Here is a 27,133-nt window from a genome sequence, read left to right on the forward strand (position 1 = left end):
GAATGAAATGTCGGACAAGTTTCTAGACTTCAAGGCTCGTGCAGAATGACAATCTAAGAAAGCCATCAAAGTACTCTGAATGGATAATTGAAACATGGATGTGAACAAAAGATTTAAGGACTTTTGTAGACATGTGGGAATTGATCTTCAGACTCCTTTAGCATTCAATCCACATAAGACAGATGTTGCAACTTTGATGATCCAAACTCTTAATTCTATGGAAAGTTGCATGATTCATGCCACAATGATAGGTCCAGAATAACAGGGTACATTCAATCTTATAGATATAGGTTTAGTGATAGATTTGGGGGATAGTATTCATGATCTACCTCTTCTTCTTGATGCAAAAATACCTTCTTTAGTTTTAATGAGGGTTCCATTCGACCCTCTTATTCATTCTCTACATGATCAATCCTCCCAAGTTGAAGTGATTGTGGATACTTATGATCATCAATTGCAGCAGGGTTCTTCATCAATTGTAGAGACAAATAGTTCTTTGGGACAGGTTCTTCAACCAGTTGAGCAGGTTTTAGAGACATCACTTATCCATGGGATTCTTTCCACACATAGCGGAAGCATCTCATTTGTAACCTTGGCATTGTTTCTTCCTAAAGGGAGGAACACCATTCTATAGTCTTGGATTAGCTTCTTCATCAGAGTAGTCACTGTTTGGCATTCTTCTTTGGGGGGCGGGGGCGGGGGGAGCCCATCCTATCTCTCTTCCTCTTCTCTCTTATGTATATACTAGATGTATGTCATAATGGGGGGATCTTGATTACTCCATCCATCCATGCATCCTTATTTATCTCTCTTTTGGGGGGAGGTTTTTTCCCATGAGGTTTTCCCTCTTACCCTACTTTATGGGAGATTTCATATCATGATGTACATGGGTACCTAACATGGCCTAGTAGTTGGGACCCATATTGCATTTCATCCTAGTTTTCGTAAGCTTAAGGGAATTCCCCTAAGTTGCACTTAAGGGGGGGTGTTGGTGTAAATAAGTATTTAATTATTACACTTACTTAAGTTTTACTTAGGTTAATGTATTATTTTATTATTATTTTAGGTGAGACACTTAGGAGTTTTTGAACTCTCATTGAGTTATGCAACTCTAATTATGCACATGGTGTCTACAACATAGGAGTATGCATCATTCACTAAGTTGTCATGATGACAACATAGTTATTTCACTCCTCATTTAGCACATGTTGTCTACTCCATTGATTTGCGTGCTACACCATTGTAGGCTTATCCCCACATCATCACACTTAATCCTGTGCTTAATGGAGGATAATCCATATTTGGTGGACATGTGCCTAGTTCTATGAAATATCATGATGCTAACTTCTATGCATTCTAGAAGCTCTCCTGAGGCCTTTATATTCAGGAACTCCTAGTGTACTTTGGAATCCAATTATTGAATGAATATCATCATTCTGATCATACTCTATCTATTTTGGTCTACTATGTGCTTGTGTTAAGTTCTTTAGTTCTTTGGTGAATTCTAGCCTAAGCCAAATTATTACAACAAGAAAGGTGATAGAGGGAGAAATTGAAGAACCTACAAAAGCCTATATTTGCATATATTAAAGATGCCAAGTATTGAGTCTATGTCTTTGGCATTGTTGTCAAAGAGGGAGAAAGTACATTAAACTAATCAAGTACAAGAGGAAAACTAATCAAGTGCAAGAGGAACAATGGAGAAAGTACATCATCAGAAGATCAAAGAGGGCGAAAGAAATCAGACAAAGGATTAGAAGAAAGAGGGAGATATTATGCTAATCAATTCAATATGAAAGAGAGAATTAAGAAAGAACTTAGATGGAGTTATATTTTGTAACCCAATCAAAAGATGGAAGTTGTTGATAGAGGGAGAAATTTTAATACAAGTTTTCTTTTTGGTATTGGCTTACTATTTTAACCGAGTTAGTTTGATGGAACAAGATGTTTATCATTTGATTAACTTGGTTGATCAGTTTGGTTTGCCATCAATGCCAAAGAGGGAGATTATTGATATCTGATTGAAAAGATCATTGCTTAGAAAGATTGTTAAAGAAGACTATGTGTTTCAATTATTGTTTTATCATTGATGTCAAACCTTCTATTTTCTGATAAGAAAATTGCTTATATGTTTCAAGTACTATCACTTAGTTGATTGATGAGGGAGATTTGATCAACATGATGTAACAAAAGTACCTAGAGGAAAGGTTGAGTTATGATTATGTAATGAAGTACAAGGATCAGTTAAGATAGTGATAACATAATGTATTGATGATCTACTCGAGGTTACAAAATGGTTGGCTACACTTAGAAAGACTAGAAGAATAAGTTAAACAATGTTTATTTGCCAAGCTTGACCAAGTGGATAGTAAGTGCTGAGCACAGTTACTTCAATTTGAGCAAAAAGTTAGTTAGAGCTAAGTGAAATAAAATTCTAGTAGATGTCGAGCAAGTTAGTACATGCCAAGTAATTTTTGGTTGATGCCAAGCACCAGTAAAATCTAGTAGATGTTGAGTGATTTTACAGTTAATGTCAAGTGACATAGTATTTCTCGAGCATCAGAAGATTGATAATGGTGAGCTACTACATTATGATAAAGATCAAAGATTCACCAATTAAAAGCTGACAATTTTGTTTTCTTGGAACTTGCAAATTAGGAGGAAGATAAGATTGATGAGCAGCTGGTATCATAGAATCTTATGTAAACCATTTTTGAGATGGATTCAAAAGGATTCTAAGAGAAGTTTCTAGAGAAGACAAGATATTGGTTAGATACATTGTATCCTACCTAATCCATCCAAAAACCCTAATTTAGATGATGGATAATGAGCAAGAAAATGTTCTAAATTCTTGTATATAGGAATGTCTGGTCATGAAGAAAAATAGTTAGGGAGTTTAGTGTAAAAAACTAATAAAGAGAAAGAAAAAGGGTTTTTCTACATTAAATGACCTAAGAGAAGAGTCTGCAATGGTGTATTAAGAAAGAAGGCTTAAAAGGATGAATGTTTGAAGGGTGAACAAGCTGTCAGAGCGGCAAAGAATGAAAGCCAAGTAAAGTTGAGGACTAAACAAAGATTTGTAATTTGTAAGAAAGGTTGTAAGTTGTATTTGATCAAAGCTCTACTATTACTTTCTAACAATTGTATCAATCTAGGGAAAATCCTTTGGAGTAAGGTTGAATTAATAGTCATTGGAAAATTCTTTATTAGGGTGGCATTCTAAGTGAATGGCCTAGAGTCCTCTAACAAGGCTCACTTTTAATAGGGTGATTGAAATCCCTTAACTAGGTCACATTTAATAGTGTGTATTATAACCTTTAATTGGGCATCACTTTAGAAGAGTGAAAAGGGAGTAGCATGTTACTAGTGGCTTTTCCCAAATTGGGTTTCCACATAAAATAATTGTGTCAAATGTGCTAATGGATATGTTGTGTTTTATGTTTTACAGTTTAGCAAGTTGATTTGATAGTAACATATAAGTTTTAGTTAATAGACAATGAATGCATGCATAGGTATGAATATTTTATGGGCTCACTGAATTGTGAAAAGTTTTAATTGTACATTTGGACCATGAATAACTAATTCACACTCCCCCCACACCCCCCTCTTAGTTATTTTAAAAGAATTCCAACATTTCAATGCTCCATTTTCACATAATTTTCTATAAAGGTCTCTAATTTCCATGTCTCCTATACTCCCTACCTTACAAGTGTAGCAACACCTTACATCTTGTATCATTAAAACTTGTGGTGGTATCATAGATAATGCACCAAATGCATCTCCTTTGTATACAATATCAAGAATTTTCCAAAATTGTGATTGTTTAATCTCATTACTAATCAATTGAACATTTAAAACTGATTTTCCTTCCTTAACCATAGTAGTAGAAGAGCTAAACACCATAAAAACTATCTAGGGTTTGTGTAAATTTGAACAACATAGCTTGATACATGATAAATACCTTGAAAATTTTGATGTTTGGTGGTGAGTAGTAGTTGAATTTAGTTTGAAAATACTTGAATTGATTTCTCCAATTCACCTTATGCTCTTTTCTCTCTCTTCAATCTTGAATGATCACAAATGAGTTGAAAATTTACCATATAGCCCATGAAACTTCACAATAAATGCTTATTGCTTACACAACTACAAGCTTGGCTCCAATATAAATTTTGACTCACTTGGCTTCCATGTAATTCCTACCATGCTCAGCAACCATAGCAAGCTTGACCAACACTACCACCTTCAATAGCTCGACAATAACTGAACTTTCACTTAGGAGTGATAGTGAAAATTTTCATGCTCAATGAAGACATGAAAACTTATAGATTTCTTCTAAGTTCAAACCAATACTTTGCATCTTACTTCATGCATATATGATCTTTTCCAAATTGAATCCTTAGAACTGATTTATAATTAAACTTTGAAATATCAATCCCACACATACCTCTTGATCTTAGTTGGGGATGGTGTGATCACCTGATCCATTAGATGAAGTGATCCCATCTAAACTTTATGTGTTGTGATCTTCCTTTTTCTTCCATGTCTTGTTCATCTACACTTTGACTTCTTCAACATCAACCTTTCCTTTTCCTTTATTAAATTCACTACTAGGTGCTTTTGACCTTGTTGGACAATTTCTACTTATGTGACCAGTCTTCAAACATCTAAAACATGTAGTTTGACTTGACCATCTACTGTAATCAATTATAGAATGTGTTCTAATGCAATTCTCAAAAAAATATCCATACTCTTAATAGTGATAACTATACCTTGTATTGTAATCTCAATTGCAAGATCTATCAATATGGTTTACCTTATCTTGCTTTTTTGATGACCAGTTAGGCTTGGATTTGCACTCATATGCTCTATATCCATACTTCTTGTAGTATTAGTAGTAACCTTAAAATATTTGTGTTCCTAATGTCTTAGTCTTACATTCATGTGCTTGATGTCCTTAATTGTCACAATTATGATAGTTACCCAAAGATTTCTTCTTAGGGCTTTGATTTGCATTGTTGTTCTTGCAAATATTTATTGTATGACCTATCTTACTACAATTATGACAAGTAGGTTTGTACTTCTTACCTTTGTTGCTTCTTTTTCACTACTTTTATATTATTCTCCTTATTCAGTGATGGTAAAACCCAATCTAATACTATCATCATTGGATCTAGGAGATCTCATCAATTACTTAAGATACTTGATCACTTCACTAGGTCTATTGAAACTTTAAAAAAAATCTTTTTCTCTTTTTAGATCATTTCTTAGTTGTTCATTCTGTAAATTTAGGGCTGTGATCTCAATATCCTTTCCATTCAATTAATGATTGGCAATCATCATTTGATTCATTATTTCCAATTGCATGTGAGGAATTCTATTCACCTTTATTGTCTTTTCTTCTAGTTTGTTGGTCATTATTCTTTTGTCATCTTCAATCATGACTTTTTCTTCCTCAATTTTGTTTTTCTACTTCATTACCTCACATAGAAATACTAATTGGGCTTCTTGTTCTATCTTAAGATTTCTGACCTCTTCAGTTAGGGCACCATTCTTTTCCATCAGATCTGTAACTATTGTATCAAATTCACTTGTATTTCCATCTACAAATAATTTAGTAGTTTCTTCCTCTTGTTAATGTGTGTTATTATTCAATATCTATCTCTTTCCTTCTCTTCAATAAGTACTTCAAATAATCTCTTTCTTCATTTAGCTGATGTAGGGCAAGCTAGATTTTAATCTTCTAATTCTCAATAATCTTTCCTAACTTGTAAACTTCCATCTTCAACATCTTTCCTCAATGTTGCAAAGCTTTCCTTTCTAGAGAACTACACTCTGATACTAATTTTTGGAAATACAATAGGGAAAGTAAACACTGGGTGGTGAATTAGTCCTTCTAAACTTTGACCATAAAATCATTCACCAAACATCCATCTCACAATTTTCATGTAAAATGAAATAGCTAGCTAAATATATTCATCCATAGCATGAAAGAAAAAAACATTCAACACATATATGACACACAATATTTGGTTACCCAGAAACCATCCAATGAGAAGGTAAAACTAGGGTGGGGATGACACCCATAGATCTTCACCACTGTAGTTGTAAAGTGTATCCAATGATGGTTACAATGTTTTCTCATAAACCATGATCTACCCTGTGAAAGATCTACCCTGTTAAAGGCTTATAAGATTGTTAGATCTTGCCCCAATAAAGGATTTCAACACCCTATTAGAAGTTTGCATAATTAAAGGAATTAAAACTTACAATGAAGTAAGCACCCTATTAAAGGATTTACAATAGCCTATTAGGACTACTTTGTTAAGAAATTTAACTGACTCACCTACTAGAATGTCTTAGTAATGACCCTATAGTTAGCACTCTATTGCTAGATAATAGATAACCTCTTTGCATGTATCTGTAATCCTCTCTGATAAGATGTATCTCTTCTATCCTCTAACTCCTTTCCTCTATTCTCCTTTAACTAATTCTACAATGTGTAACTTAATTCACATCTCCTTAGCCACCATGAATGCTTTGTTTGCACATGCAAACTTCTCTCTTCTCACATACAATGTTTAGGGTTTGTCTTCCTTAAGAAGACATAGGTGACTTAGGGTTAGGTATGAATCAAAGATTATGATTCATCCATTTTTTTACTTAATCCATTTCTTTAACTAATTGGTTGCATGTAATTCATAGGGATCCTCAATATATATTCATCCTTCTCATTGATAATCCCAAAACAATCTTTAAGTCATCTCAAAAATGGGTTTACATAGAAAGTTGTGCCATTACAAACAACTATGTTCAAAACTATTTTATTTGGAACTTGAAGTCCCTAATGCTCAACATCCACTATATCTTCAATGTTATAACTTGACCTCTAAATGACTCAAGATCCATTGATCACTTGGCATCTAATTCACTCGACATCAACTATTTGCTCAACACTTGAGTGACTCAACACTTACTAGTTACTCAACACATACAATATATCTCACTCGATATATACTATCTGACAACTTATAATTGACATACTTTACTTTTTTGACATGAACTAAGTTATATCTTGTAAATGACAAGTGTATTGTCACACATATATCAAAACTAATATGAGATTAACAATGTCTCTATATTGTGCAATGATTCTAGTATTCTCTTGATTCAAATCTCCATTAAAACTATAGCTATTTAAAATATTCCATAAGTTTTTTAAACATCTATTATGAAATAGAGCACTTTGTTTTCTACTTTAGATGTAAACACATCCTCTTTTGATTTGATCAAAGTTGGTAGCTAAAGTTTAAAGAAAATCTTTTTTTCAAATGGGAACATTTGAGTCAAGCTTTGGATATGATTCATTTCATGTTTAATTTTAAATTATGTCATGTTATCAATGGGTAATTAAATTGTCCGTAATGTGGCTACATTTTATTGTCCTGAAATTGATTTAGAGTTTAGGAATATAATGCATGAAAGGAGAAATTGTGAGGGAAAAATAATTATAGTTTCAAAAATAAAATAAAGATTGTATTTAGGTTTGCAAATTTATGAAATTTATGTGTTATGATAATTAATTTAATTGGTTTAAGTACTCTATAAAAATGTGCAATAATTATTTAATTGGTGAATTTGACAATGGTTTTTGTCATCCAAATCAAATGGCCTTGAAAGATTTCTTAACATAATTAAATTGATAACTTATGCAAAAATAATGGATCTCTAACACTAAACATAGGACACCTATAATAAGTATTGGATCATCAAGAATTATAGTTAATAGATATTGAACTAGGGGAATTTTTTTGTGGCATGTTCATTGAATGTTATAGAAGTCAATTGTGAAACATTATTTTGTTTTTACTTCCTCTAGTACTTCTATTATTGGTCATGTGAAATTATATTAAATTGTGAAATTTGTAGTTGGATAAATTACCATTTATTCTAAAAGTTTGTATATCCATATTAATATGATTTTTATTCTTGCAAAACTAAAATAACATTAAATTCTAAGAAAGTGAAAGAACCAACAATTAAGAATCCTTAGGGAAAGCTCAAATCACATATTTTGAGGTAAATTATTGATTATTCTCTTTATTATTTTCCTATACAATGTAAAATTAAGATTTCTAAAAGTTGATAAACTTTTAAGATTTCATTGAATGTTATAGAAGTCAATTGTGAAACATTATTTTGTTTTTACTTCCTCTAGTACTTCTATTATTGGTCATGTGAAATTATATTAAATTGTGAAATTTGTAGTTGGATAAATTACCATTTATTCTAAAAGTTTGTATATCCATATTAATATGATTTTTATTCTTGCAAAACTAAAATAACATTAAATTCTAAGAAAGTGAAAGAACCAACAATTAAGAATCCTTAGGGAAAGCTCAAATCACATATTTTGAGGTAAATTATTGATTATTCTCTTTATTATTTCCTATACAATGTAAAATTAAGATTTCATGACTTGAATGTGCACTTGTAACACCAAAGTTATGTTTGTTGAATTGTACACATTATCATATATTTATTTTAGGATCAGGCATCAATATTCTAATACAAAATCTATCAAATCTATGAAAAGTACAGGAAGTATTGTGGAGTTAAAAGATCATCCAATCTGTGAGGGAAAAAAGAACTATCAATAGTAATGAGACTTTAAGAAAAAAATCATTAAACTTCCAAATATAATGTTTTTTTATAGATTAACTAAATATCTCATCTCAACATGGGTAGAGGTAGATCAAACATATAGGAGGAGATAACTATGGAAATGATGAACCACTTTTCTTCACTTCTTAGTCTAGATCAATCTTTTAATATAGATGATCAATATGGGAAGCTTATGTTTGGAATCTTGAATTTGGTTTTTGACATTCAAAATAGAGCCCTTGTGATGACCCACTCAAGCTCTAAAATAAAGAATATCTTTTTGTCTTTCAAAGCTAATAAAGTCACTAAGCTAGATGGTTTTCCCATGTTTGTTTTTAAAAAAGTGTGGCATTTCATTGAAAATAATGTTTCAGATGTTGTCAAGGAATATTTTGGTGCTTGCACCCTTTTGAAATAAATTAAATCCATCTTTCTTGTTTTGATTCCCAAAAAGTTAGGTGTTGATTTTTTTGACCAATTCATTAGTCTATATATTTTTTTTTACAAGATTATTTCCAAAGTGCTCACATGTAGGTTATTGAAGATTCTTCCTAAGTTGGTCCCTATCGAAAAAAATGGATTCATGCTAAGGAGGAATATTTTGGACTCTATTATTGCTATGCATGAGAATGTGTATTAATTAGCCAAATCTTAAAAATAAGTTTTTTCTCATGAAACTTGATTTATCCAATGCCAAAAAAAGAGTGGACTAGGACTTCATCTTAAAGGATTTAAAGGCATTTGGGTTTGGAAATAGTTGTATCCAACTAATTTTCCATTTGACAATCTAGAAAGATACTTATCTAAGTTGGGTTTTGAAGGATCCATTCATGGTCTCAACCCTACATCTCATCCCTAATCTTATACTCATGAACAAGTTGTGGACAACACCATCTTGATGGGGAAGGCTTCAATCCATGAAGCTAGAAATATGAAAGTTTCTCTCAACTCTTATTATTCTATTAAAAGACAATTGATCAATTGAGCTAAGTGTTCCCTTTTCTCCCTAAACACCCCAATTGTTTTCTAGTAGATAATTTCCACAATTCTTGGTTTCTCTATATGTCTATTACTAGGTTCTTATTTGTATCTCTCCCTTTGTCTTAAGCCTCATGATTATGTTTGGAATGGTATTTTGGAGAAATTCAAGCATAAATTTTTTGGTTGGAAAGGGAGTTTTCTCAACCAAGCTAGAAAAATTGCCCTTCTTGAAATTTGTCTTCAAAACCTTCCCACCTATGCCTTAAGCCTTTTTAGAATTTTGGGCAAATATGTTGAGTTGCTTGAAAGGGCTCATAATAATTATTTGTGGTTGGGCATGAAAGAAATGAAAATGATGTCTCTCATCATCTGGGATCAATTTTTTAGACCAAAATCTATTGGCAGATTTTGGATAAGACCTATTAGAATATTAAGGAAGTTTTAACTAGGAAAATTTGGAGAATTTACTTTGAGGAAAGGGAGTGGAATTTTATTTGGAAAAAAAAGAAAATTATTTTCTCTTCTAGCCAAATGTGATTTTCTTAATGCTGCCACTATAAAAGGTGGTTTGTACATTTGGAGATCTATTTAGGACTACAAACATGTTTCTAGGAAGCGAACTAGGTGGAAATTTGGAAATGGTAGAATTATCCACTTTTGGTAAGATAAATGGATGCATGAAGGTAATTTAAGGGATAAGGTTAAGGAGCCATAAATTATAGAAGAATGTAAGAATATCTATGGCAATCTAGACTCAAATTACTGGTAGAATGGAAAATGGGTGAATCTTCTTATGATTAATCCCTTTTTATTTAATATCTAGTTAAACCTATGCTTTGGTTGTCAATGGGGACTCTCCTAACACCATGATTTGGGGAAATAATCTTAATCACCTCTAATGTGTTGCTTTAGGGATGTCTAATCTCAACCCCATAAAATCTATCCCCTTCTAGGATTCTTGTTGGATTATAAGTATCACTCCAAAAGTGGGTATCTTCTACACGATTATAATTCAAAACAAAATTCTCTCTTTGGATAATCTCCATAAAAGAGAATTCAATATGGTAAATAGATGTTTTCTTTCCAAGAAGGATAAGGAGACTACCTTTCACATGCTTTTTATTGTTCCTATTGTTATGAATTTTGGTGTCAGTTTCTTGTGGGTTGGAATGTTAATTGGGTATTCCCTAGAAGTGTAGAAGATTTTGTTAAACAATGGAAATACCTAGCCTTGAATGAATGTGACGAGTGTGTGGAACATCTCCCCTCCTTATATATGCTGGAATATTTGGAAAGAAAGATACATTCATGTTTCTAGGGATAAGGAGGCTTTGACTTGGGTATTAGAGGTATTAAGGGAAAAAAAATTGTCATAAGGAAAAATACCAATATCAGCAATGATGGTTATTCCCAGGTAGCCCCATTGCAATGTGATATCATCATGAACATAAAACAAAATAATAGAGAGGAAATATTTTGGCTTACTCCCCCTAAAGCTTGGATCAAGGCCAAATTTGATGGGATGGCCAGGAGAAACCATGGAAAAGTTGGATGTAGAGGTATAATCAAATATATGAATGATAATTGTATCAATGTTGAGGTTTGTCCACTTGGTAGAAAAACTAGCCACATGGTTGAAGCTAGAGGGACTCTCCTTGCAATTAAGTTAGCCAAATATTTTACTTGCAATAAGGTATAGGAAAAATTTAATTAGAAAAACATCAATGATTGTCTAAATAGGAAATTTATGCCTATGTAGACTACTAAAACTATCATAAAAAAAGGTGAGATCATTTTTCAATAATTTTGATAACATCATAATCTCCCACATATACCATGAGGTGAATTTATTTTCTGATTGAATTTAAAACTTGGGAGTATGGGTTTGGGAATTCAATATAATCTTGCAAGTGATTATACTTTAAAAGGGAGAATCAACAAGGACGGGATAAATTGTCTTGTTGGAAACTTAAACAACTATGATGATTTTTTTCAAGGATGCACTATGATCATTACAAGTTGATGCAATGGATTTTGGCCATAAAGTGAATTGATGAGTGGCATATTTTATAGGTAATTTCTGCCCTCTTTCTCATTAACATTGGTGAAATTCAAAGATCCCTATTTCTAAAATAAATTATCCAAGTTTTTTAAAGTAAGTGGAAAGGCATGGGAGGTGAACTAAACTTATGGAAGGATTGGAAAGACAATTTTTAGGTGTGGAAGTAGCTTGAGAATGGTGAGGTTATCACTTATCTTGAAAGGCTTCATAGATTTGATCCAAAAGCTATGACCAATTATTTTAGAGGGTGGAAGGAGTATAATGCAAGTAGACATGGTGTTTCTTTCCCTCTCAACTCCTACTTCATCTCACAAATCATTGATCTTCCTTGTGAGGGTTTACACTTTTTTAAGGAAATAAAGGATATGGAGGAAGCCCTATCCAAATTCTCCAAGGATGAAAAAGAAAGGAAAGTGCTAGTCAAGGTGGGTAATTTCTTCTTAAACAAGAAAATTAAGCCCATTTGGAGGCATGTTCTGATTTGTGTTAGGGATTATTTTACTTTAGATGGTAGGAAGAAGAGAGTCCACTATTTCAATTTTGGGTTCCTTAACCACTTTTGATATGGGGGAAAAATTCCTTTTTATATTATATTATGAAACATTGAATTTGAATTTGGCTAAGAATAAGGTAAAATCAACTCAATTCATCCTCCATTAAGAGATTATCCTCCTATTTAGGCAATATTTGAAGGCCAAAATCACTAAGGCTAGCCCAAACATAAAAAAGGAGGGGAGTACTAGGAACAAGAGGAAAACCCTTAGGATTGGTAAAGGGAAAAAAAGTTCAAAAATTGATGACTACAAGATAGAAATGGGGGATAACGATGAAACCAAATTAGTTGAATCCTAGGATGATAAAGAATCAATGGGTGTATTGGAAGATAGTGTTGATAGGATGTAAACAAAGGATGAGGTTGTGGAGCTTTTTACTTTTAAGAACGAGATAACTACTTTTTTTATTGACAAGATGTATAAGAACATAGGTCCCTCATCAGCAAAGAAAGGTAAAAAGGCTTAGAAGAAAAAAGAAAAAAAAAAAGCAAAATGAAAATAGAAAGGTGTGACTGAGAGTGAGTCTAAGGCAGTCAGGCAAACCATGAAGCAAGTCATACTCAATATACAATCCTTGTTAGTATCTATTATAGAGACATCTTTGGAACAAAGCATTCTATATGCAATAGTATCAGATGTGCAACCAAGTGAGCTAAATAGAAAATCTGAGAGATTAGTGGAAGCAATGACCACAAAGACTAAAATGGTCAAGCAACAAGTCACTGGACTAGGCAAAAGATAAAAGACATTATTGATAATTGTCAAGTCTAGAGATGATGAAGAAGAAGAATATGAAGTCAAAAAATCAGAGAAAGTAAACAAGCATTCAACAGGAAAAGCTTGGCAACCCTAGAAGCTAAAGATTCAAAAGATTAACTCAGCTATTGCTATTGAGGGTAACTTTGTTCAGATGAACAAATTTTATGATCTATATAAAAATATTGAAAAATATTAGATTGATATCTCTACTATGAGATACATTATAGAAAATAGTCTAAATATTGAAGGATATTGAGGGCATAGTAAACCATAAAGTCTATGATAGACTTATTGAGAAAAAGGTACCAACAAAGGAAGAAGATTTAGAACTTTGGAAGTCAGTGATAAGAACTATTTGCAAGAGTAATGACAAAGAAGAGATTAAGAGATTATTGAATAATATTACACCTTATCTAAGAAATAAAGTGAGACCATTTTCGCTTATGGTGGGTGAGAAAGACAAGTTAAGAAATGAGATTGCAGTAGCAATAAGTCAAATGTTGAAAAAATCTAAGGAAATTTCTCCACCAACACCCAAAACCTCAGAAGTGTCAGTGAGTGGTGAAAAAATGCAAATAGATCAGACTAATGTTACAATTAACATTGATGGTACTAATCCATTTGAAGGTTTCAAATAGAATGAACCTCATACCAAGGATATTGAAGACAAACTAAGGAAAATTAAAGAGGAGAAGAGATTACTTGAAGAATAAAAGAAGAAAGTAGAAGAGGCCAAGGAGAAATTTCTTGAGGATGAGAAGAAAAGAAAGGAAGAGGAGGAAAAGAAAAGAATATAAGATGAAGAAGAAATGAGAAAGAAAAAAGAGGAATACAGGAAGAAGAAACTAGAAGAGGAAGAGAAGAGAGAAAATGAAAGGAATGAAAGAGAAAATAAAGAAGAAGAAGAAGAGAGGAATCAAAGAGGTAGCCAAGAAGCAAAGGGAGGATGAAACCAAACCTTCTAGTTCATCTACCCTACTTTCAATTTCCAACCTAGCAACTGATGATGATGATCAAATTGACTTGATCTCAACCCTATCAAAACTCATTTAGAAGAACTGAATAATAAAGAGCCTATAGAAAACCTTAATAGAGGTTACTAATAGACTACATAGTACTTTATCAGTGTAGCACACTGAAGAAGATTTAGAACAGAGGGCATAGGCAATGCTAAAGTTATTTGATAAAGAATTTACTAATTTGTTGAGTGTTGCAAAAGCAAAGGCACTGATTTCACATGATGCTAACTTGTTTAGCACCATTTGCCAAAATATTAAGAATAATTTGATAAGTTTTGATACTTGTGTCAAGGAGATTTGGAAGTGTCAATATGATGGGATGATATTGTACATTAAGTGTACTCTATCTTATAAACTAACTAAAGACATTGATAGTTAGATTGGGGGAAAGATGAGTGAGCTAGAGGCTCTATCTAGCTAGTTACAACATCCATCTTGTAAGATTGGTGATTTAGAAGGAAAAGTGGCTAGGATTCGCAATGATATTACAAAATTGGAACTTCAGAAGGAACATATTTTAAAGAGGAATGTGTTAAGGCCAAGGACACTTGTTCTAACTTTTTATATTTAGACCTTAATGCAGTTGAGATTGCATCATATGCCTTATATGTAATTCTCACCTCTGTTGAATCCACCAAGAAGACATGGAATAAAGGTTTGGATAATCTTGAGAAAAATTTTGATGATTGCATGAAGATCCTATCAACTTAAGGAAGGACAACATTTCTAATAGCAGATGGACAGTTTTTGAACAATTTTTGACATTCTAACCTTTTTCATTGATGTAAAAGGGGGAGAAGTAAATTTAAGGGGAGAAGTACATTGAGAAAATTTTAAAGTATATTGTAAGGGGGAACATATGTAAGGATGTACAAATTATAATATATGTAATGTGAATGTATTATTTTTATTTTAAGTTTTTGTCACCTAGCCAATTTTCCCTATTTTATTGCCATTAATGCCAAAGGGGGAGATTGTTGACAATTGGCTAATGGAGATATGTAATTATTGTCATTATGGAAACACATGATGTACATGCTTACAAGAAACCTCAAAAATAAAGATACTTAGCTTTTGGTACTCAAAAAATTGTCTAAGTATGAATTTGGTACACACCAGTGTAGTATTTTGTTTATAACTTGTTGCTGATGTCATATCATGACTAGCAAATTTAGATGGAGATAGAAACCATGTTAATGATGATGTGTATAACCTCAAAAGTTAGTATAGACTGTAGGAAACAAAGATATTTGTGTTTGAATGAAATAGGACAAAAGAATTGAAGGAAAGGGATTATTTTGTTTACAAAATAATTACTTGTCGAATTAGGGTTGACATCCTAGATGTTTACTCTAATTTGGAAAAGTGTATTATGGTCTAAGCTGACCTAGCAAAATTTTTTGTAAAGGCATGGTATTTATTCAAAGGACATCTTGTAAATTCAATTGTGTTATTGTGTGATTGTGCTATCTTGAAGAAATTATATTGAGCAATTGTATGCGAACTTTTGTGAAATAAATATGTACAAAGTTTTGTGATCCTAGATCAAGATGAAGATCAAAGATCAATAAAGGATTTATAGTATTTATATTCCAAAAGTTTTATTACTTTTTTAGGCAATGAGTTCTTCTTGTAATTGCAAAGGCATGTTTAGGCAGTGGGCTCATCTTGCATCTATTGTACCAAAACTCCTAATAGGGTTGGAATCTCCTAATAGGGAATCAAAGTATCCTAATAGGGACTCCTTATACTAAATTTTCTAATTGAATCCTAATAGGATCCATCTTCTAACAAAGAACTTATATTAGTTTATTATCTAGTGGGTATCATCCCCATCAGGGTTTTCCCTTGGCTAGGGTTTCCCTAGTTAACAAAATATGATTTATGAGTTATCTTTATGCACAATTATTGTTACTATTCAACATTACTTTATTACTTTGTTATGTATGGTTTAAAGTAAGAAATAATATCTATTTGGTGAATAAAGTTTGTAGATTACTGATTCACATCCCCCAGTAATCCCCATTTCTAATATCAACTTGGTTGGGTACTCTATTTCTAACTAGAGGATGTGCATATCATGAAAATATGAAGAGCTTGGAGGTATAGGACACTGAAATTATTCTCAATCCCATGGAAATTCTCTCTAAAACAAAGGATAAGGATGATCTCACTTTGGCCTTTAATAGCTAGTTTTATAATCAAATTGTTTCCCTCATAAAGAAGGTGAATAACTTGGAGAAAAGTTTGCAGAATAATATGGAGGCAACGAAAATGATAGAGTTTAGCTATAAAAATTTTCTAGATGAGGTTAAGAATCTTAATGGAAAAATTAGTAAAAATCCTAAAGGATAGTGACAATATGGTCCACTCCTCCATTCACAAGACTATGAAAGATAAAGGCAAGATGGAGGTCGAGGGTATTGATCTAAACAAAAAAGAAAAAGTAAAATAAGATGATGTTGATGGGCCTATGAAGAGAATGAGGGAAAAACATAATAGGAATACATAAAAAATGGTTCAAAATAATCCTAAAGATAGTCTTGATATTAGGGAGATTCAAGTTGCTAACGCTCTTATGGAGCTGACTTAGGTTTGGGTTCTCTATTCTTTTATGTTTCTATATCTTGTTTGTTTTGGTTTTGGTTTTGGTTTTATGATATTCCAACATAGTACTTATTTTGGACATTATTTCTTATACTTTATAATTTGATACTTTATGTGTTATTTTTACCTTAATCCAAAACATACTTAATCTATTGTTTGGACATTTTGAACCTCTCATACATAATGAAACATATGCTATCAAACCAAAATATCATCAAACACCCCAAGATATTAATGAAACAATAGATCTTAAAGAGAACAGAAAAGATGCAACATTACCAATTCAACGAAATTTAGAAAGAATCAATAATAAAACCTCAAATTACCATGGCTCAAAAAAGAACACATCCACATACATCACATTGAAACCTAAAGAAAAATATAAGAGAAAATTATGAACCCAATTTCATTGAGACTACATGCCAAAATCCAATGAGGAAACACAAGATTAACTAATCAAACAATATAAAATTGTCTTCCAATTTAAAATATAAATAATTTCTACCTAGAACATGTAAATATTTTTCTTTATCACTAATATATGTGTTCAAAAAAAAAAATCAAGACACCCCAAAACATACATGTATTGTTTTCCAACTATTTTGTTCCATGAAAGACATTATAGCATTCAAAAATAAATATAAACAAACCTATCATGAACTAATAAAATAATTTGACAATCTATTAACAAATTCAATTTGTGAAAATTTCGATACTACATTAAAACATTCCACTCTTCTGAAGTATGCAAAACCACATAATATCATAATGGACAATGTATTGCAATACATACAATAGTTAACACTATTAGAAGAGAACATTATTTCTCTATGAATTACATTCACACAAATATGGAAGCTTGGATACAAGAGATCTCAAATGGGCTTGACGTGTTCAATTATTAATATTCCAATTGACACACACATTGTCCAAAGTGTCATGCCTATATCAACTAGTAGTACAATAATAATTATTGTCTCCCTCAAAAGATATTTAGAATATAGAAATTCATTCCATAAATGGTATGTCTAACTCCATGTTGGATCATACACTAGCATGGTTGACCAGGAAAAATGATGAGTAGTGAACTCAAGCATCAAGTAAGTATTGATGTGTTGCTATTGATTAGAAATCAATTAACTAGAGGACTAAAGTGTTGCAAGTAAATGCAACCACTCATAGACTAGCATACTAGTCTTGAAAAAGGAGAACAAGAAGTCTATCCTATGGTAGACATATAGATGTAGAAGTTTGATAGTCATAGCTAACTCAACATTGATGTGAATAAACTAGGAAACGGTTTGAAAGCATTGTGACATACACATAGAGAGAAGTGGAGAATAGACAAGAAGATAGAAGTTCTCTACAAAAAAGCTTTAATGCTGAAACTCCTCCAAAAATCACTCTCCAAAATTGTAGCATAACAATAGCATAATCGTGGATGTCAAAAATGAGGAGAGGGCTCTCCCTTATTTATTTTATTTCTTTTTTCAAGTGGGATTTTATTTAATTAAAAGGGAGCAAGTTCTTTTAATTAAATAGGAAATATTTAATTAAACTAAAAAAGGGGTTTTTCTCTTAATTAATTAAATGTGGATTAATTATTTAATTAAAAGAGAGGTTTTCTTTTAATTAAAAAGACTTAGGATAAAATGATCAAACCTTAGGAAATGTTGAAATAATTAAATTAATTACAATTTGATCAAAGAAATTGATTTGAATTGATTTAATAAGATATTGCAAACTATTAATTCATTAAATTGATAAATTGAATAATAGGGGCCCATAGTCTAGGCAACCATTTTATGGTGCATACATTTGCCCCTCTTTGACTAATGTGTGATTAATTTGAGAACAAATGTAGTCAAAGAAAGAAATTGAAGTGTGAGATCGATTTGGGATCACAAAACAACCTAGATGTATGGTCAATTTGGGTACACATCAAGAAAAAGAATACAAATAAATTTTGACTTAAAAAAGTCAAGGATAAAATTGATAAAACTGAACCAAGGATTGAAGTTCATAGGTATTGCCCCCTTGTGATCAAAATTGAAATGAGATAGAGAAGAAACAATAAATTGATAAATTTGATCAAATCAAACAAAAGATAAAGTTCTTGATGTAAGATGAAAGATATAGGAATCATAGAACCAAGGTAGATCATCAAACATGAAATATTATGCCCCAAAGTTGAACTAGAAGAAAAGAAGTGGGGTGAAAGTGAATGAAATGTTGAAATTTGGAATATACAAAAAGAAACAAAAAGAAGAAAAGAAAATTTTCTGTAAGAAATATAATGCTACAAAATCAATCAATTATTTAAGATAGAAATTTCAATTGAGATCACTAAAGAAGATAAGGAATGAAGATCAAAACATGACCACAATTGATTAAAATTCCACAAAAAAGATGAAGGGAAAACCCTCTCAAATCTATAATGTAGCCTAAAAATACAAACTAACATGAAGCCTAAAAATGCAAGCTACATGAAAATGAAAAGGTGCACTTGCAATAGAGAAACTATAGCATAGGATTTTGTGTTCATCATTCATTAGAGAATGTAAAAGAACTTATTTTCATCATTGGGCCATTATTAATGGACATTAGAAAATCACACAATCATCACTAGTCATAAGCACAACTATAAAGATATGAATGTGATTTATATCAGTTTGGAATGTAGAAATATTCTAACTTAAGCATCAAATACATAAAGGTCAAGATGACTTTGATGTTAGCTTACCCAATTTAATATAGCAAAACCATGCTCCCATAAAGGCATAGATGCCAGGATGACCATAAGAATGGTTGTGTAAAAATAGTCAAGAATGATGCCTCAAATCTCCTAAGTGTTTCAAGGGGACAACAAGAGACATTCTAGAGTTTCATGACCACACCCACAAGTAGAAAATAAATAAAAACATGCCCCATGACCCAAGTCCTCTAGCTATTCATCTCAAAAGAGACTTATCAAACAAGGACACTCAATGAAAATAAATAACACTTAGCACACAAAGGAAAGATCATGACATAGGTCAAGCATTAAGTGTTTGCATTTACAAATGTAAGTGTGTTAATTGATATTGAGTTCCAAGGATAAGGATCGAATGCTTGCAAGTAGGTAAGATCACATGATGAAACTGGGTAAGAACAAATTGATAAGTGTTGAAAAACACTCAATTTTAGGGGTTGTATTGAAAAATACAGTTGGGGTGGTGTTGAAAAACACCATTTGTGAGGTGTCCTAAAGACTAACACAGCCAAGAGACCAAAGCTAACATAGTTATGCCCCCTAGAAAAAGACCAATTCCAAACCAAGGCAACAAGGACAAGGCATGATGGAGAAAGGCCAAGTGTTAAGGACACATGCTAAGAAATAGGGGTGCAAAGGCCTCAAGTAGTGCCATTTCCAGGTTTTCACCACTTAGATTATTATTATTTTTTTCTTTTTTTCTTTTTTTTTGGAATATATACTTTTTTTGGAGATACATCAAAGTGCTTATTGCTAAGATGATATTTTTTTCAGGACATTTTCATATTTTTAGAATTTTGACAGTCTATCATTTCTTTCTATTTTTTAAATATATCATTTTTTTGTATTTTTTCAAGATCAATAAATATGTACAAAGATGCTCCTAGATAGAATGAGCATCATGGATAGAACTTCTTTAGGTGAAAGACATTGGTAGGATTAGGGAGTTGCTCTCTCCCTACTATAGATAATAAATAGGCACCAGACCCAAAAGTTACTATAATAATGTAAGGTCCAAGCCAATTAGGTTCAAATTTACCCTTTTTATCTCTATTCTATTGATTCTTAGGATTTTTACATAGGACAAGATCTCCCACCTAGAATTCTCTAGGGTGAACCTTTTGTTGAATACTTTTGACATGTGCTTTTGATAGGCCCTCATATGGTCAATTGATGGTTGTCATTTCTCATTTAGAAGTTATAACTCTTGAAGTCACATGGCATGGTAGTCTTCATCTTTAACTAGACCTTTGAGGGAAACTTTAAGTGAAGAAATCTCAACCTCTAATGGTAACACTGCTTCAACACCATATGTAAGGGCAAATGGAGTAGCCCTAGTAGGAGCACAAATACTCATTCTATAGGTCCAAAATGCTAGATTCATCTATAAGTTCCACTCTCTACCATTCTTATGAACTATTCTATGTAAGATTTTGAGAATGGTTTTATTTGATACTTCTTCTTAACCATTTCCTTGTAGGAAGTAAATGGAGGATGAATGTTGTTTTATCTTGAATTTCTTAAAAAGTTGTTTAAGGTCCTTATTTTTAAACTAGCCTCTATTGTCAATGATAATCTTTGAAGGAACTCCATATCTATAGATAATATGATTCAAAATAAATAGAGAAATTTCCTTTCTTGAGGCAATAGAAAGTGGGACAACTTCTACCATCTAGTGAAGTAATCAGTAGCAGTGATAATAAACTTGTGTCCACATGATGAGTTGGGATAAATCTACCCAAAAAGATCAAAGGCCCAATGCTGAAATGACCAATGCGGGATAGAAGGAATGAGTTCCCTAGCTAAAGCATGTATTAGGTTACCATGTTTTTGACACTTTTCACATACTTTGCAAAAGCTACTACATCAATCTACATTGTGGGCCAATAGTACCGCACCCTAAGTAACCTTCAAGCCATGGAAAGACCATTTGAATGTCCCCTATAGATGCCCTCATGGATGTCAACTAACACTTGATCAGATTCTTCGTTTTCTAAGCATCCAAGAAATGTTCCATCTAGACCCCTCCTATACAAATCTCTAGAGATAAGGCAATGGCAAGAGGTGTTTCAAATAAGGTTTTTACATTTAGATTGGTTAAAGGTTTCAAGTATAATGACATCATGAAGTTATGTGTTAGGATAAACCATGGACAGAAATAAAAACTACATGCAAATATAACCAATAACAGAAAATAATAGAACACACAAAAAATGAACACAAGGCACCAAGATTTAACGTGGTTCACCCAATCCCTGGGCTACATCCACCAAACAGCAAGTCTGATCTTATTACAACCTAGTGATTACAACCTGATTACAATCTGTAATCCCTTACAGCTCAATACCACCGCAAGAACCAATTTCACATCACTACATTATGAAAAATACCCAACCCTAAGCCCTTTTATACAAGTATTAAACTACTTTAGGGTTATAACATGTCGGCTACTGCCCAAATTTTTTTTTTTCCAGGGTGATGCTTCGAACCCCACTATTTATGAAGTATGTACGGTACTTTCCTGATCAGTCACCACAATCTAACAATCTCCCACTTGGGGACTGATCGGGCTCCACACTAAACAACAATCTCCCACTTGGAGACTGATCCTGTAGCAATACCACTACCACATGGGGCTCCCACTGGATCAAACCATCCTGGACTCTACTGTTCTTTTATTCATGTTCAGTCTAAAAGACCAACCGAAGCTGAAGAGGAGTTCATCTTCTCCCTTGTTACAACCTTTGTCAACATATCTACTGGATTTTCATTGGTATGTATCTTCTCCAGCTTTTACTGTCCATCCTCCAAAACTGATCGAATGAAATGGTACCGCAACTGTATGTGTTTGGTCTTAGAATGCAAAGCTGAATTCTTAGCAAGATGAAGGGCACTCTGACTATCTGTGAACAAATAATTATCCTTCTAAGGATGTCCCAATTTTTCCAAGAAGAACTAAAGCCATATCATCTCTTTGGCTGCCTCTGTAGCAGCAACATACTCTGCCTCTGTAGTGGAGAGAGCATTAATCTTCTGTAACCTAGAAACCTAGCTCACGGATACCCCACCAACAATAAAGACATAACCTGTAGTACTCTGCCTGGTATCAATATCCCCAGCCAAATCTAAGTCAACATAGCCCTGTAAATCAGTAGTAGAGCCCCCAAAGTGTAAAACCTTATTGGATGTTCCTCTCAAATATCTGAGAATCCACTTGACAACATTCCAATGCTCAAATCCTGGATGACTCATATACCTGCTAACGACTCCCACTGCATGTGCAATATCTGGCCTAGTGCATACCATAGCATACATCAAACTACCTATAGTTGAAGCATAGGGTACCTTGGACATCTTATCCTCCTCTTCCTGTGTCTTGGGACACATCTCCTTAGTCAATTTCAAATGACCAGGTAAAGGTGTGCTGACAGCTTTAGCATTCTCCATAGAGAAACGTTGCAACACCTTCTCAACATAATCAGCTTGAGATAGCATCAATGTTCTATTCTTCCTACCTCTGCAAATCTTCATACCAAGGATTTTTTTTGCTGCCCCCAAATCCTTCATAGCAAATGCATGTGCTAATTGGCATTTCAGCCCCTTAATATGATCCATGTTAGACCCAGCTACAAGCATATCATCAACATATAAACATAAAATAATGTGGCTATCATCATCCAACCTCTTAAAATAAACACAATAATCTGAATGACACCTATTACATCCATGCTCATGCATAAAACTGTCAAATTTCAAATACCATTGCCGAGGTGCTTGCTTCAAGCCATATAAACTTTTCGTCAATTTGCACACTAAGTTCTCCTTACCTTTGACCTCAAAACCCTATGGCTGAGCCATATATATTTCTTCATCCAAATCACCATGAAGAAAGGTTGTTTTAACATCCATTTGCTCTAAATGAAAATCTTCAGTAGCCACAAGACATAAAACAGTACGAATAGAAGTCATTTTAACAACAGGAGAAAATATCTCATCAAAACCAATTCCCTTTTTTTGTGCAAATCCTTTTACAACTAACCTGGCCTTAAATCTTTTCTTACCTCCTTCCTCTTCTTTCAACCTATAAACCCATTTATTCTGTAAAGCCTCTTTACCTACAGGCAACTTGCACAAATCCCATGTCTTATTTTTCAGCAAAGAGTCCATTTCATCTTTCATTGCAGACTCCCACTGAATCTTAGTATCCACCTGCACAGCTTCATCATAACTTTCAGGTTCACCAGCATCAGTAAGTAAAATAGAATACAAAGAGGGAGAAAACCTTTGTGGAGGTCTAATTTGCCTTGTTGACCGTCTAACATTTACTGGTGTGTGTGGTATTTGTTGTTGCAGTTGTTGCACATCATGAGGAATGGCTGGAACATCAGCTTTTGGAGTATCATCTAGTACTACATAATCATCTTCTTTCTTCTCATGTTTCTGCAACAGATCTTTGTACAACACTTTCTCATTGAATATGACATCCCAACTTCTAATAATTTTAAGATTTTCAAAATCCTAAAGCCTATAACCAAATTCATTAATGCCATATCCAACAAAGACACATTTCTTTGATTTAGCTTCTAGCTTGGTTCTATTTTCAGAGTCTATATGAGCAAAAGCTTCACAACTGAAGGTCTTGAGAAAAGAATAACTCACCTTCTTACCAGTCCATGCTTCCTCTGGAATACCATAGCCCAAAGGAGTAGAGGGACCTCTATTAATCAAATATACTATAGTATTGATAGCCTCCACCCACATGTGTAAGGGCAACCCAGCATACAACCTCATGCTCCTTGCACGATCCATTATAGTCCTATTCATGCGTTCAACCACTCCATTTTCTTGTGGAGTCCTTGGAATAGTTTTTTGTCTACGAATACCATTAGTGGAGCAATAATCTTCAAATTCATGACTGCAATACTCACCACCATTATCAGATCTAAGACATTTTAATTTCTTACCAGTCTCATTTTCAACCAAGCATTTCCATTTCTTAAAAGTTTGAAATACATCAGATTTCTGTCTAAGGAAATAAACCCATACTTTTCTAGTTGCATCATCAATACATGTAACATAATAATGAGAGCCACCAAGGGAAGATACCTGAGCTGGTCCCCATACATATGTATGCACAAGCTCTAATTTCTCCTTTCTATTTTCCTTCCCTATCTTTACAAAACTCACTCTCTTTTGTTTTCCATACACACAACTTTCATAGAAATCCATATTCACACATTTTAGACCTGGTAAAACTTTCCTTGAATGAAGTACTTTCATACCTTTCTCACTCATGTGCCTAAGTCTATTGTGCCACAACGCTGTATCAAAATCTATAGCAGCTATTTGTTCTCCCTACTCAACTGCAGTAATTGTTCCTGAATATTCATTTTTCTCTGAAACAATCAAAGTAGAAGGAACAATATGACCTGTACAAAGATATAAGGTGCCTACTTTCACACCTTTTGCTACTACAAGGGAACCTTTTGAAACCTTCCAATTTTTATCATTAAAAGTAACTACACAACCCTCATCACTGAGTTGCCCTGCTGAAATTAAATTTCTACTTAGTTTTGGAACATGTCTTACCTCATGTAGTAGCCAATGATTCCCATTCTACAACTTAATCTTAATTTTTCCCTTTCCAACAATCTAACAGGGTTCATTATCCCCCAAATAAACAAGCCCAAAATCCCCTTGGACATAATCAATGAAATAACCTCTATGAGGTGTAGCATGAAATGAAGCACCAGAATCTAAAACCCATGAATCATCAACACTCTCTAAAGACAGAAGCAAAGCATCCTCTTCGGATTTGTTACTTACCACATTTGCCTCCTTGTCTCCATCTGATTTATCTCCTTCATTTTTCTTTTGATTCCAGCAATCTTTCTTTTTGTGCCTTGGTTTCCCACAATACCAGCAATCATTTGGTCCTCTCGATTGAGACCTCCTCCCCTTTGACTTTCATCTTGATTTCCCACGATTTCCAAAGTTACTTCCTCTTTCAGTTGTTCTGCCCCTACTTTGTGCATTTAAAGCACTTCCTAATGTAGATCCACCTGAGGATTTTCTATGAGTTTCCTCACTTAAAATAACATCAATCACATCATCATATTTTAGGGTACTGGATCCAGGAACAGAATTACTCACTGCCATTACCAAGTCATTCCAGCATTCAGGCAAAGAACACAAAATCAAGAGAGCCCTAATTTCTTCATCAAAATTGATACCCACAAAAGATAATTGACTAGTAATAGTATTAAACTCATTTAAATGATTTGCAACAGATCCACCTTCTACCATTTTCATATTAAATAAACGCTTCATGAGAAATACCTTATTTGAAGCGGAGGGCTTTTCATATAGTGTCACTAGGGTTTTCATCAAATCTTCTGTCATCTTTTCTTTTGTAATATTAAATGCCACCGATGGTGCCGAGCATAACCAAATGCTTTCAAGTGCCTTTTTGTCCAAAAGATCCCATTCAGCCTCTGACATAGTTCCTTGATTCTTGGCTTTTCCTTCCAACGGCTTCCATAAATCCTTTTGATATAAATAGTCTTCGATTTGCATCTTCCGTAACTGGAAGTTCTGGCCATTAAACCTGTCAACCCTCAACTTACCTTCATCTTCCATTGCTCCCACTCAACTGTGAGACTCCCACTTAACTGTGAGACTTTCCTGCAGAGGATAACTGAAAGACAAACTTGCTCTGATACCACTTGTTAGGATAAACCATGGACAGAAATAAAAACTACATGCAAATATAACCAATAACAAAAAATAATAGAACACACAAAAATGAACACAAGGCACTAAGATTTAACGTAGTTCACCCAATCCTTGGGCTACGTCCACCAAACAGCAAGTCTGATCTTATTACAATCCAGTGATTACAACCTGATTACAAACTGTAATCCCTTACAACTTAATACCACCACAAGAACTAATTTCGCATCACTACATTATGAAAAATACCCAACCCTAAGCTCTTTTATACAAGTATTAAACCACTTTAGGGTTATAACATGTTGGCCATATGTCAGCCATAATATGTCAGCTACCATGTCGGCTACTGCCCAAATTTTTTTTTTCCGGGGCGATGCCTTGAACCCCACTATTTATGAAGTATGTATAGTACTTTCCTGATTAGTCACCACAATCTAACAGTATGAATAAATGACACCGTAACAAGATGACTCATGACCAACAAGTGTACAACTAACATGACTTTTTTGGGAATCATAGATAGGGTGATGTAGGTCTACCACTAGGAATTCAAATCTTGATTCATGTTACTCTAATTGAAGTGTAGCAAGTGTAGCCATAGCATCAATTACTTTATTTTCTACTCTAGGGATTTGTTGAAATGAGACAAATGTGAAGTGGCATCTCACAGAATCAACCATTTTCTTGTAAGGTACCAATTTCTCATTTTTTCTTAAATAATTGTCATTAACTTGGTTTATTATTAGTTGTGAATCCCTATAGATTTATAACTCTATAATTCTCCATTCTATAGCCATCTTAAGTCCATTTGTTAAAGCTTCATATTCAGCAATGTTATTTGTACATGGAAATAATAACTTGTAATATTTAGGAATCGTGTACCCATGAGGAGAAACAAACAACACACCAGCTTCAAAACCTTTTTGCATAAAGGATCCATCAAAGAACATCTTCCATGTTCTTTTAGTCATATACATGAGGTGCTTTTTATGGAAATCAACTTGAG

This window comes from Cupressus sempervirens, chromosome 9 (genome assembly GCF_028749045.1).
Source record: "Cupressus sempervirens isolate cs-2001-9-10 chromosome 9, ASM2874904v1, whole genome shotgun sequence".
Lineage (NCBI taxonomy): Eukaryota > Viridiplantae > Streptophyta > Pinopsida > Cupressales > Cupressaceae > Cupressus > Cupressus sempervirens.